The sequence below is a fragment of the Neophocaena asiaeorientalis genome, unplaced genomic scaffold, assembly GCF_003031525.2.
Source record: "Neophocaena asiaeorientalis asiaeorientalis breed wild unplaced genomic scaffold, Neophocaena_asiaeorientalis_V1.1 scaffold356, whole genome shotgun sequence".
NCBI lineage: Eukaryota > Metazoa > Chordata > Mammalia > Artiodactyla > Phocoenidae > Neophocaena > Neophocaena asiaeorientalis.
The window spans coordinates 86,273-99,989 of NW_020172269.1; the positions used below are offsets into that span (position 1 = coordinate 86,273).

Consider the following 13,717-nt stretch of genomic DNA (forward strand, 5'->3'; position numbering starts at 1 on the left):
CCTCCTCCGCCTGCCTCTCCCTTCTGTGGCCTCTTTTCACGTGAGAAGAAAGTGACTGAGGACCGACGTCAGCCTCCCATTCAAGACTCGGTTATCCTTTGGAAACACACTCGTGGCCTGGGAGGCGGGTGGTGTGGGCTCCCAGGCTGCCCAGCCCCCGGCCGCTCTCCCCGTGCAGAGGAGACTGTGGTCCCCTGTGCTTTCCCCCAGAAGACCAGACTCCCGTTCCTGTGAAACAGGGACCTCGGAGGAGGCACCCGCTTCCATCTCAGGCATCGACTGCTGTCTCCCCTCAGACGGGTCTCTTTATTGTGGAGGGAATCTCTGCAGCCAGGCTCATCCCTTTTGCATCCTCAGAGCTCTGTCCTGGGAGGAATGCACCTGGATGGTCGCAGGGAACACAACAGTCCTGGGATGGAGAGATCCGCAGGCCTGGCGTCCAGATCTGGGTTCAGCTGTCAGCCAGACACACGCTGCAGGAGCCCCTGGTCAGCCTCTGCCTGCCCTGACCCAACCGAACACCCGTGCAGAACCTGAGTCCCTCTGAGCGCTCGGGACCAGGTAAGGAGCCGCGTCTGCCAGGCCCCTGCCCCAGAGAACTGTCGGGCACCCCATGACAGGTGAGCAGAGCGTGGGCAGGGCTGGGAGATGAACCCAGCCCCACCGCCTGAGACTGCGTCAGTCTTAGCACAGGTGGAGCTGAGGGTGTGTGTGCCTGTGTTCCCGTGTCGAGCGCATGCCTGTGTGTGCCCATTCCCGCAACAATGGGCAGCGAGCCAGCCAGGGCTGTCGGCAGCCGGGTACGTGTCTTGACTGGCTCCCGTGTGCAGGGCAGCGTGTCTGTGGTAGGGGGTTTACCCTTGTGTCAGAGCCGTGTTTGTCCATGTGTTTCTGTGCAGGTGGCGTGTGTACAGGGACGTCTGAGTGTCTCTCTGGGGCCCGGGCTCTGCCGTCTCTGTGTCTTCATCTGCCTGGGGCTGTGGTGTCCACGTGAATGCCTGCTCCGCTCGGGGGCCTGTGGGCTGGGCGCGGGGGTTGCAGGCACCTGTGAGTGAATCTAAGTCTGGGGGACGGTGTGTGGCTCTTGCGCTCGTGCTGGGTTTGGGGAGCACGTGTGTTGACTGGTACATGGTGGTGCAAGACGGGGACCTTGTGGTTTGTCCCCGTGCACCTGTGTGATGAGAACTCAGGCCCACCTCCCACCCTATCAAAGAAGTGGCCCTTCTGCTCCATCTTTCAGACTGAGAAACAGGAGCTGGGTGAGTACAGATCTCTGTTCCAAGTCCCACAGCCAGTCAGCGGCAGCTCAGAGCAGACACGGCTGTCAGGAGCCATAGTGGGAGAGTGGAGACGGGGGCCCAGGGTAGTGGTACCCAGGCCCTGGCCACACCGGCGGCTGACACCACACCACCGAGGTCTGACCAGGCTCCCTCTTCTGCCTGGAGTCACCGCCGCCCCTGTAGCCACCAGGCACCCCAGGGTCTGTAGCAGGTGAGCTCAGCCAGGGTCCTGCCATGACCCCGCGGGACAGCTGAGAGAGCAGAGGCGCGGGGAGGGCAGCTGTCCTGTCCAAGGCTCAGGTGGCCGGGGGAGGGCAGGGTTTGAACCCGAGCTGCCCACCCCAGAGCCCACACCCTGGAGCTCGGGGCCCTGCTACCTCCTAAAGTCTTTGCAGGATGAAAACGGGGGGTTCCTGCCGCCTGGAGCAGACACGAAACAAGGGCAGAGATACGAAGCTGAGGTTTCTGTTCTCCAGATACATCCTGCACACGTGATCCAGCCTGTTCTAGCAGGGGGCCAGGGCTGGCGGCAGCTTCTCCCCTGTTACACGGAATTGTCTTCACAGGCTTGAAAGGACCAGATCCTAAAGACAGAAGTCGGCTCCCCTCCCGCCCTCGCTGGGCAGCCGGCTCTCGACTGGGTGTTACTTCAACGTCAAGTGTGTGGACCCACACAGCGCCCCGTTCTGAGTCCCGTACAGTGCAGACAAAAAGCTAAAACCCCAGCCACACTACAAATGAGTGGACTGACTTTTATTCTGCCCGCGCCACGTGGCATGTGGGATCTTAGTTCCCCAACCAGGGATCGAAGCTGCGACCCCTGCAGCGGAAGTGTGGAGTCCTAACGACTGGACCACCAGGGAAGTCCCTGGACTGACTTTTAAATGGGCTTTGGAGACCTGGAAGCTCACTAGGATGTCTGGAGGGCCCGTTCTTGGGACGGTGGGGCAGGGGGTGGGGACCCAACAGGAGGGAGCAGAGCAGCTGCTCTGGTGGTGACACGTGCCCAGAACTCCAGAGACAGAGGCCCAGGGAGGACACACCCAGATATCTGATGGCGAGACCCCAGTCCTGCACCCTGGTCCCTCCAGATGGGAGCTTGGATGGAACTTCTCTGAGAAAACTTCCCACGAATGCCCAGAACCAAGGACACTGACACTGGGGTGCCCCAGCCCAGTGACCCTTCCTGGGTATAGTCAGCATTTTGGGCCTCTCCAGTGCAGGCTGAGAGCTGAGGGTCACCAGACATCTGATGAGAGCCTCTAGCAGGCAAGATGGAGCGAAACTAAGGAAAGACTGGAAGTCAGAGGAAGCAGAGCTCAAAGGGAGAGAATTTTGTGAATATCCTCGGACATGAGAAAACATGGATTGCGTTGTTGAAACAATAGAAACTTTTTAAAAAGAGAGAGAGAGAGAGAGTGAGAGGGAGAAACTCTTGCAAACTGGAAATATGATGGCAGAAATAAAATTTCAGTAAGGATTGGAAGTGAATTGAAGAAATCGTTCAGAAAATCAAGGCAAGAATTGACATGCAAAATGGATACCAAACACGTTTTAAAATCAGGGAATTGGCCCGGAGATCTGATATCTAAGCAAGAGTACCAGAGACGCAGAGGAAACCATGGGGAGCTCCAGACCCAGGCTGGAGAACTGAGCACTTCAGATTAACCTTTTCCTGGAGGACAACCAGATAAGGGGAGTGAACCACGTTTTAATCCTAAAAGCAGCAAAGGGACAAGAGTCAGTGAGAAAGTGCCAGGCTGAGGAACAAAGACCACCGGTGTCTAGTGCGGGGAGCCCAGACTCGGCCCTCAGGCCAGCTGAGGCCCTACAGACCCCGCAAACACGGTGGCCCTGCAAACCCACAGCCTGCCTAGGGAGGGGCTGCACCCTGGGAACGAGGGTGACTCAGGCAAGATCCAGCTCCCTGGGGCCCAGGACAACCACAAGTCGAGAATCCGCAGAGCATGAAAGTGCAGACTTTGAACTCGGAGTCACAGGATTCTAAACAACCAGCACCACCATGTGTCTGGAAGAAGTAAAAACCAACAAAAATCCCTCCTGGAGGGAGGGATTACATCAGAGTAATGCCAATCATTCCCTCAAATATTGTTTCAAATATCACCTTCAGCACAAAATCAAAGATAAGAGGCGCGTGAAGAAGTGCAAGATGATGAGCAGCTGCCAGCACAGGACTCAGGAAAAACTCGACGAAACAGCTCTGCTTACAAAACCCAAGGAGGTAGAACAAGTAGAAGCGCGAGGACACAGTAGACTGAAGAGCCATCGACTTGACCTAACTGACACTTAGAGGACACGTCACAAGACACAGAAGAATACATGCTTTTCAAGTGCACATGGAACACTTACCAAGATAGACCCTTATTCTAGGCTGTAAAACAAGTCTCAAACTTAAAAGAATTGAAAGTGATACAGTGTATGTTTCTGATCATAATAGAATTAAAATAGAAACCAATACAAGAATAAGATATCCGGGAAATCTCCAAATATTTGGAAACAGTACACTTCTAAATAACTTGTTAGTTAAATGAGAAATCAAGAGAAATAAGAAAATGTTTTTAATGAATATAAAAACACAACATATCAAAAATTGTGGGATTCTCCTAGAGCAGTACTCAGGGAAATTGATAGCATCAAACACCTATGTTAGAAAAGAAGAAAGACCTTAAATCAATGATATCAGCTTCCATATTAAGAAACTAGAAATATAATAATAAACTAAGCACAAAAATAAGCAGAATAAAGGAAATAATAAAGATCAGAGCAGATATCAGTGAAATAGAGCACAGAAAAAAAAGAGAGAAAATCAATGAAACCAAATGCTGGTTCTTTGAGAGTATCAATAAAATTGATGATACGGGGATTTGCCACTTGTACAGACATTCAGGATCGACTGGCACAGACCTTAAAGGAGATTCCTGAGCTCTGGCTGCTGTGCTTCTCCCCTGGTCCTGATCAAGAGCACCTGTGTGGACCTGGAGAGGTGCTGTTGGTCTCAGGTTACTCTCAGTGAAGACCTGCTAAAGCAGACACAGGAACGCCTTTCAGGTAACTGCTGATTCTAAAAATATTTTCAATCTTACAGCCCACCACCCTTTCCTTCACCACCTATGTTCTTCTACGCTGAGCAACGAATCACCACAAACTTAGTGGCTCAAAACAACACACATTTGTTATCTCATGGTCTCTGTGGGACGCTGGCCTAAGCACAGCTGAGCTGGGTCCTGCTCAGGGCCCCCAGGCTGCAGTCAGGTGGGCTGAGTTCTCATCTGAGGCTTGACCAGGGCCGGACCCTCAGGCAGAATTTGTCTCCCTGCAGCTGTGGGACTGAGGTCCCATTTTCTTTCTGGCTGCTCTCGGCCCCGAGAGGCCACCGCCGTCCCCTGCCCTGGGGCCTTCCCACAGGCCTTCTCACGGTGGCGGCTTGCTTCTTCAGGACCAGCAGGGCCAAGCTCAGACAGCGTCTTACAGGACGTACCGTGGTTACAGGAGGGACAGCCCCTCACCTTTGCATGTTTACTGGTTCCCATCCACCCTCAGGGGCTTTCTGTTGTCCTCAAAATATTAGTAAAAATGGACTGGAGATGAGCTGGGTTCACTCAACACCCTAGAGCTCCTTTGCCCAGGCAACTGTTGGCCAAATTTATACCTAAGCCCTTCCTTCCACTGCTTAACCTCATAAAATTCCCTTTTCAAAAAATCTTTATGGGACTTCCCTGGTGGCACAGTGGTTAAGAATCCACCTGCCAACGCAGAGGACACGGGTTCGAGCCCTGGTCCAGGAAGATCCCACATGCCATGGAGCAACAAAGCCCGTGCACCACAACTACTGAGCCCATGCACCTAGAGCCCGTGCTTTACAACAAGAGAAGCCAGTGCAATGAGAAGCCCTCACACTGCAACGAAGAGTAGCCCCCGCTCACTGCAACTAGAGAAAGCCCACATGCAGCAATGAAGACACAATGCAGCCAATAATTAATTAATTAATTTTTAAAAAATCTTTATTCAAATTACAGAGGAGGGGAATGTAAGGTGAATTTTAACAAAAGTAAACCTTGTTTGTTGATAATGATGAAGCTGATGTTACCAGGAAGAAATTTCCTACTATATAAGTGCAGGGTGTAATGTTTTGCCTTAAAATGTTGACTTTAAAGAATGTTCCTTGCAATACAGGCAGCTAAGTCCAGATTTTATTTCTGACTGTGGAGTAATTCCTGAGAAATACTTGGATTATATGCCTCAAATGGACAGGGACTGTGTCTCCTAGTGCTGTATTTACACCTAGTATGGTATACCTAGGACAAGAGCCGGGCCTCATTAAACACTTGGCAACTAGCTGGACAATAGAGACCATGCTCTGGGGGGAGGGGAAGGTTCCTATCCACTCTCGGGGTTGTGCAGCACGGGAACACAAGGCTACCCCAGTCCCCATCACCACACCACTGTCCCATTCCTCAAAATTTAGGTGCAAACACACTATTGTTAGCTATAAGCACCATGTGCTCAGCAGAGCTCCAGAATGTGCCTTGCATGACAGAAACTTTATACCCATTGAAACACAGCTCCCCTTTCCCCTCCCACAGCTCCTGGCAGCCTCCATCCTCCTCTGTTTCTATGAGTTTGACTCTGTTGATGCCTCGTATATGTGGAGTCACGCAGTATTTGTCCTTCTGTGCCTGGCTTATTTCACCTAGCATAATGTCTTCCAGGTTCATCCATATCGTCACATATAGCAGGATTTCCTTCTTTTTTAAGGCTGAATAATATTCCATTGTATGCACAGCAAAGAAAACCATCAACTAAATGAAAAGACAACCTAGTGAATGGGAGAAAAATATTTGCAAATGATATTAACCACTTTGGAAAACAGTATGGAGTTTCCTCAAAAAAATTAAAATTAGAACTACCATATGATTCAGAAATTCCACTCCTAAGTACATAGCCAAAGAAAGTGAAAACACCAATTCTAAAAAATACACACACACCAGTGTTCATAGCAGCATTATTTACAATAGCCTAGACATGGAAGCAACCTAAATGTCCATCGACAGATGAATGGATAAAGAAAATGTGGTGTATATATATATACACAATGGAATATTACTCAACCATAAAAAAGAATGAAATAATGCCATTTGCAGCAACATGGATGGACCTAGAGATGATCATTCTAAGTGAAGTAAGTCAGAAAGAGAAAGACAAATATCATATGTTATCAAGTATATGTGGAATCTAAAAAAACGATACAAACAAACTTATTTACAAAACAGAAATAGACTCACAGACACAGAGAATAAACTTACAGTTACCAAAGGGGAAGCGGGGCGGAGGGATAAATTAAGAGTTTGGGATTAACAGATACACACTAGTATATATAAAATACATAAACAACAAGGACCTACTGTATAGCACAGGGAACCATATTTAATATCTTGTAATGACCTATAATGGGAAAGAATCTGAAAAGGAATATATATATATATGTATGTATAACTGAATCACTTTCTGGTGCAAGAGAATTGAAAACTGGCACTCAAGCAAATACTTGTACACGAAGGTCCGTAGCAGCACTATTCACATATTGCCAAAAGGTAGAAACAACCCTAAGAGATGGATAAAGAAAGAAAAGTTGGTGTATATACTTACAATGGAATATTATCCAGCCATAAAAAGGAATGAAGTATTGATTCAGGCTGCAACATGGATGAACCTTGAAAACATTAAGCTAAATGAAAGAAGCCAGACACAAAATGTTACATATCGTATGATGTCATTTATATGAAATATCTAGGATAGGTAAATCCACAGACAGAAAGCAAATTGGGAGCTGACTGGTTCATTTTATGTTATGTGAATTTCACTTCAATTTTTAAAAAGGAAAAAGAAAAGAATGTCAAAAAAGAAGGAAATACTTAAAATATTTCCATGAATATATAGATGAACATTATTCTAACCTCAGAGTAGCCGAGAATGTCCTTTAAAAGCATGTGAATCAGGGACTTCCCTGATGGTGCAGTGGTTAAGAATCCGCCTGCCAGTGCAGGGGACACAGGTTCGATCCCTGGTCCGGGAAGATCCCACATGCCACAGAGCAACTCAGCCCATGCACCACAACTACTGAGCCTGCGCTCTACAGCCCACGAGCCACAACTACTGAAGCCCATGAGCCTAGAGCCCATATGCTCCAAAACAAGAGAAGCAACAAAGCCCGTGCACCACAACTACTGAGCCTGCGCTCTACAGCCCACGAGCCACAACTACTGAAGCCCATGAGCCTAGAGCCCATATGCTCCAAAACAAGAGAAGCCACCACAATGAGAAGCCCTCACAATGCAACGAAGACCCAACACAGCCAGAACTAAATTTAAAAAAATAAAATAAATTTATTTTAAAAAAAGGAATGTGAATTGTAAAAAAAATAAATATTGAAAATTTTGACTGTGTTAAAATTATGACCTTTAACACCTCACCAGAGAAGATATACAGATGAAAAAGAAGCCTATGATAAGATGGTCAACAAAATTTACTAGAAAATTGCAAATCAAAATAAGCAGGGATGGGCTTCCCTGGTGGCGCAGTGGTTGAGAGTCCACCTGCCGATGCAGGGGACACGGGTTCATGCCCCGGTCCGGGAAGATCCCACATGCCCCACAGCACAGCCAAATAAATAAATAAATAAAAATTTTAAAAAAGGAGATACCACTACTCACCTAGAAGAACAACTAGAATCCAAAAGCCTGACAATGCACAATGCTTGCAAGGATGTGGAGCAAAAGGACTCTGCTTCATTGCTGGCGGGAAAGCAAATGACAAAGCCACTGTGGAAGATAGCTAGGCAGCTTCCTAACAGCTAAATGCAGTCTTGCCATATGATCTAGCAGTCACACTCCTAGGTGTTTGCCCAACTGATCTGAAAATTTATGCCCACGAAAAAACCTGCATGCTAGTGTTTACAGCAGCTATATCCATAACCACCCCAAACTGGGAGCAACCAAGATGCCCTTCAATAGGTGAGCAAATAATAAACTGTGGTCCACTTAGTGCTAATTCCATCCAGTGGAATGTCATTTAGCACTAAAAAGAAATGAGTGATCAAGCCACGAAAAGACATGGCTGAATCTTTTTTTTTTTTTTTTAATTTATTTATTTTTGGCTGCATTGGGTCTTCAGTGCTGCACTCGGGCTTTCTCTAATTTCGGCAAGCAGGGGCTACAGTTCGTTGCGGTGCCTGCGGGCTTCTCGTTGCAGAGCATGGGCTGTAGGCACATGGTCTTCAGTAGTTGTGGCACGTGGGTCCAGTAGTTGTGGCTCACGGGCTCTAGAGCACAGGGTCAGTAGTTGTGGCACGTGGGCTTAGTTGCTCTGCGGCATGTGGGATCTTCCTGGACCAGGGCTCGAACCCGTGTCCCCTGCATTGGCAGGCGGTTTCTTAACCACTGTGCCACCAGGGAAGCCCTGACATGGCTGAATCTTAAAGGTACATTGCTAACTGAACAACACCAGTCTGAAGAGGCTACACACCGTGTGATTCCAATTTTATAACATTCTGGAAAAGGCAAAGCTGTGGAGACAGTAAAGGTCAGTAAGTGCCAAAGGGCCAGGGGGAGGAGAGAGGGTTTAACAGGTGAAGTTCAGAGGATTTCAAGGCAGCGAAACTATTCTGTGATAGTGTAACGGTGGATCCATGATATTGACACTTGTTAAAACCCACAGAACTCTACTGTACAAAACGCGAACTTCAATGTATATAAACTTAAAAAAAATCATTTAGGAGGCTCGGGGACTCTAGATGGAATGCAGAAGGTGCCAAACGATTGAACTGTATAAGGAATGCAAGAAAAACCTCACTGCAGGACGTGGGGTGTAAAGGTGCTAGTCTAAGTAACCTTGGAAATGAGTGGAGTCTGTAAGACCAATGGCAGGAGAAACTACACAGCACTGTGCTCTAGTTGACAAAGATTTTTCCTAACAGAGTACAGGTTAGCAATTCTACCACCACTTTGCATGTACACTGGAATTGGACAATTAAGTTAATGGATGATGGGCAGTGGGAGCCAGGGGTTTCACTGTCGGAGTGGACATTTACAGATAAGCACAGCAAGGAGGATGGAATGGTGCATGTGGTGACGGATCAGAGGTGGAGACTTCAGTAAGGTCTCCTGTTTGGCTTAGCACAGATACAGGCGTTACATACAGAAATACGTGTGGAAGTGTGTGCACACAGGTTACTGTACACACAGGTCTCCTTGCTCTGTCAGGCAAGGGGGCCTAGAGATAACAGTATCCTAGTAGCGACAGGCACTGCTGGCACCCAGAGGTTGCTTTCTTTTTTTTTTGGCCATGCCTCGTGGCACAAGAGATCTTAATTCCCTGACCAGGGATCGAACCTGTGCCCCCTGCAGTGGAAGCTCGGAATGCTAACCACTGGACCTCCAGGGAAGTCCCCAGAGGTTGGTTTCTAATATCATCGTATAATAAAAGGCACCAGGGCTCCTTGGGAAAATGGCTGATTCCAGGTATAGCAGGAAATGTGCCAGATGAGCCTGGGGCATCTCAGCACCAGAAAGTAAGTATTCAAAAGAAAAGCCAAAATGATGGGGCATGTCCAAGGGGCCCAGGAATCATCTGAGAGCTCCCAGTGACAAAAGCTGGGATGGTTCGAGCAACAAAATAATTAGAATAGCATCAGGTTATAACCCAAAGTATGAAATAAAATCCATGAGTCTGTACTGATATAAAGGACTGATTGGATAAATAAAGAAATGAGGAGAAAAGACAAATCTTCCATGCAAAAGAACTGCAAGTGATTTAGGTCTATATTCCTTTCTCAAGGAGGGAGAGCGTGACCGCCCCCACCCACCCCCACTCCTTAAGTGTGGGCTGATGTAATCATCTCCTTCCAGAGAGGACAGTGTGGAAGGTTGGTGGGTAACCTGACAGGAGAGATGACACACGGCCTCAGCCAGGTGATCAAGGTCAGCACCAGCACTGATGATCCCTGTTGACAGTATGGACCTCTGATATGACATGATGAGCAGGACACTTTATCTCTGTGGTCTTCCCCCCAAAGATCCTTAACCCCAGTCTAATCATGAGAAAAACATGAGACAAACCCTAATTTGGGGACATCCTATAAAAGAGATAACCCAAACTCCTCAAAACTGTCAAAAAAAAAAGAAAAGTATGAGAAACTCACAGCCAAGAGGAACCTAAGGAAGCATGACAACTAAATGTAAAGTTGTGTTCTGGATGGGATCCTGGGACAGGAAAAGAACATTGGGTAAAAACTAAGGAAATCCAACTAAAGTATGGACTTTAGTTGATAATAATGTATCAATATTGGTTCATGAATTGTAACAAACATACCCCACACTAATGTAAGATATTAGCATTAGGGGAAATTGGGTATGGGGTGTATGGGAACTGTCTGTACTAAATTTGCAACTTTTCTGTAAATCTAAAACTGCTCTAAAATAACTGAAAAATTAAGAACTCTGTTCATCAAAAGACATCGTAAAGGAACTGAGAAAAGCTATAACCTGGGGAAAGATATTTGCAAAACATGGTAAAAATTAAAAAACACTAATGAAGTGAATCAAAGATGAACCAAAAAATGAAGAGATAGACCATGTTCATGTATTGGAAGATTCAATATTGTAAAGATGTTAATTCTCCCCAAACTGATCTAGATTCAATGCAATTCCAATAAAAATTACAACAGAATTTTTTTCATAGAAATCAAGTAGCTGAATCTAAAATTTATGGAAAAGCTAAGGAACTAAAAGAGCCAAAGCTACTTTGAAGAACGAGAACAGTCAGAGCGCTCGCACCAGCTGCTTCAAGCCTATAAAGCTGCCGTAATCGAGGCAGTGCGGCGTCAGAGAGAGGACGAGCTTAGGGACAAATGGAACAGAACAGAATCCAGAAATAGACCCATGAACACAGATCACTTCCCAATACAGGCCCATATTCTAGAGCATTAAATAAATCTCAAACTCTAAAAGATTCAGAATTATGCAAAGGATGCGCTCTGATTACAATGAAATTAAAATATCTGGAGAAATATCTCCAGAAAATCTCCAAATATTTGGAAATTAAATAACACTCTTCCAGACAACCATGGTCTATCTATATAATGGAACGGGCACAGACACCCTGGACATGCCTCAAAAACATGCTGACAGAAGCCAGAGACAAAAGAGGGGATATTGGGTGGTTCCGTTTCTCTTACATTCTAGAAAGAAACAGAATTAATCTATGAAGAAAAGAATCAGAACAGTGGCTGCCTCCAAGTGGGGGATTGAGGGCTGACTGGGAAGGAGCATGCTTCTGGGGGGAAGGAAGTTTGTGTCTTGATGAGGTGTGGGTCCCATGCACGTGTGCATTCGTCAAAACTCATCAAACTTAACACTTCAGGTCTGCGCACTTCACTGTGTAAATTACACCTCAATAAAGAAATTTAGAAAAGGATATAAAGAGAACTCCTGCAAATCAATAAGTAAAAGGTGGCACCATGGAGAGAAATGGGCAAAAGACACACACACACATACTCACACACACACAGAGGCATCTCACAGAAGCAGAAACACTCACTGACACTAACCATAGCAAGAGAAGCAGCAAAAGACATTCACGGTGAGATGTTATTTTTAGCCTCCAAATTGGCAAATATTAGGAAATCCACCAACACCATCTGTTGTAGAGGATGTAGTTCAATGGTAGGAGTGTAATCACCACAGCCACTTTGAGGAAAGAACTTGGCATTTTCTTGCAGTTGCATGTGAAGTGCAGCCCCAGCACTCCCATTCATAGGGGGGGCTGCAAGAGAAAGCCTGGCGCCCCGCACTCAGGAGCTGCGCACAAAGAACAAATGCACAGATGGTGAGGCAGACACGATAGAATGTTACTGCGCAGGTGTCAGGATGAATGCAGCACAGCTGCCACAAAGAGCAAGAGTCTTCGCAACAAAAAAAGCAAGACCCAGAAGACAGCATGTAGCATGATACCCTTTGTGATGACGTTTGAATACGAGCAAAACTAAGCAATGTGTTATCTATAATTAAAATGCTTTAGGCAGCAGGGGAACCCCCGTGAGTGGTCCCTCTGAGAGGGAAGGAGGGGTGGCAGAGGGGAGGAACTAAGGTCACTTATTAGCCACTGTGTAGGTCTTGAGTGGCGAGCAGGTTTACAAGAGTCCCTTACCTTATTTTATACCAACGAATAAATAAATGCTCTGCATGGAGAGGAAATAAAACGACTGCTATCGGGTAGCAGCCCCTCCCCTTTGGACCTCAGGGAAGGGCCTTGAGACTGGGAGCCAGTCTCAGGCAGCACCAGGGCCAGGACACCTGGAGGGCAGGTGACAGGCCGGGCTCTATTTGTCCCACCCCTTACATCATATTCCCCCCTCACAGTCCCTCCATGGACCCTGCAAATTGCTCTGAGTCCCGCTGGTGAGAATGCCAATTAGCGTCCTCCAGAAGACAGGGCTGGGGGGGGCAAAGCCTCTAATGAGCCTCATAAAAGCCACCTGGGCCCTGAGGCAGCAGGACCCAATGAGACGTGGCACTTCCCCTAGACCCTCCCTGGAGACCTTCTGCGAGGGGAGAGGTTGGGTAGGTTGGCAGTGACCTTGGTCTTGAGGCAAAGGGTCTGGGGGTGCTACGAGGGCAGCACCTTCCGGGTGCCCCCAACACCTGCCACCAAGTTGCACGGCATAGACAGCAGGGCACGGGCTCCTGGAGCCCCCAGCCCCGATGTCCCGTGTCCAAGCTGGCCCACCAACCCCGGTTCTGCAGCCCCTTCTCAGGCCCAGCCTCTTCTGCCGCATCGCCGACGGGTCTCACATCGCCAGGGACTGGGACACAGTCCTCAGTCCCCTCTGCACCCCCCACCAGCTCTGAGCCCTCCTGCAGCCCCTCCCCACGGGGCTGGGCACCGGGCGCCATCAGTGGGGGTCTCCAAGCCCCTTCGAGGTGAGCCAGGAGCAGCCACCAGCTCAGCCCCAGCCCAGGGAAGGTCAATGTAGGAGGAACCGGCTGAGGGTCGCCCAAGAAGTACACTTGCCGGCGGGAATCACCCTCCCCCTCCAGCGTGCCCCCGGTCCTGCTGGACAGACCCCAACCTCGCAGAGCGGGGTAGGGGCTGAAGAGGAGCTGAGGCCCCAGGAGCCCCTCACCCACCAGCGGGGAGCACTGCCCGGCTCCACCCCAGCCCGCCCACCTCCTGCTGCTCACCCATCCGTCAGACACCCAACTCCTGGGCATCCTGGCACGAAAGTCCCAAACTGCGAGGCCCTTGAAAGGCTCTGAGTGGACCGATTCCACCATCCCCCAAAGGCCACTTTGATGCTCAGAAAACACAGGATAAAGACCTCAGGTCGGTTCACGGAGAGTCATGTGGGGACACAGAAAGTG

At 48.2% G+C, this 13,717-nt stretch overlaps 1 long non-coding RNA gene across 1 annotated transcript in view; it reads left to right on the top strand.

Annotated features, from left to right (window-relative positions):
- The window catches only part of LOC112411310 (uncharacterized), a 7,673-nt gene extending 2,544 nt beyond the window's left edge, over nucleotides 1-5,129 (top strand). The window contains exon 3 of the long non-coding RNA XR_003005599.1: nucleotides 358-5,129. This is a non-coding gene — a long non-coding RNA (uncharacterized LOC112411310). The remainder of the gene's footprint in view (nucleotides 1-357) is intronic.
- Nucleotides 5,130-13,717: the final 8,588 nt, after the last annotated feature.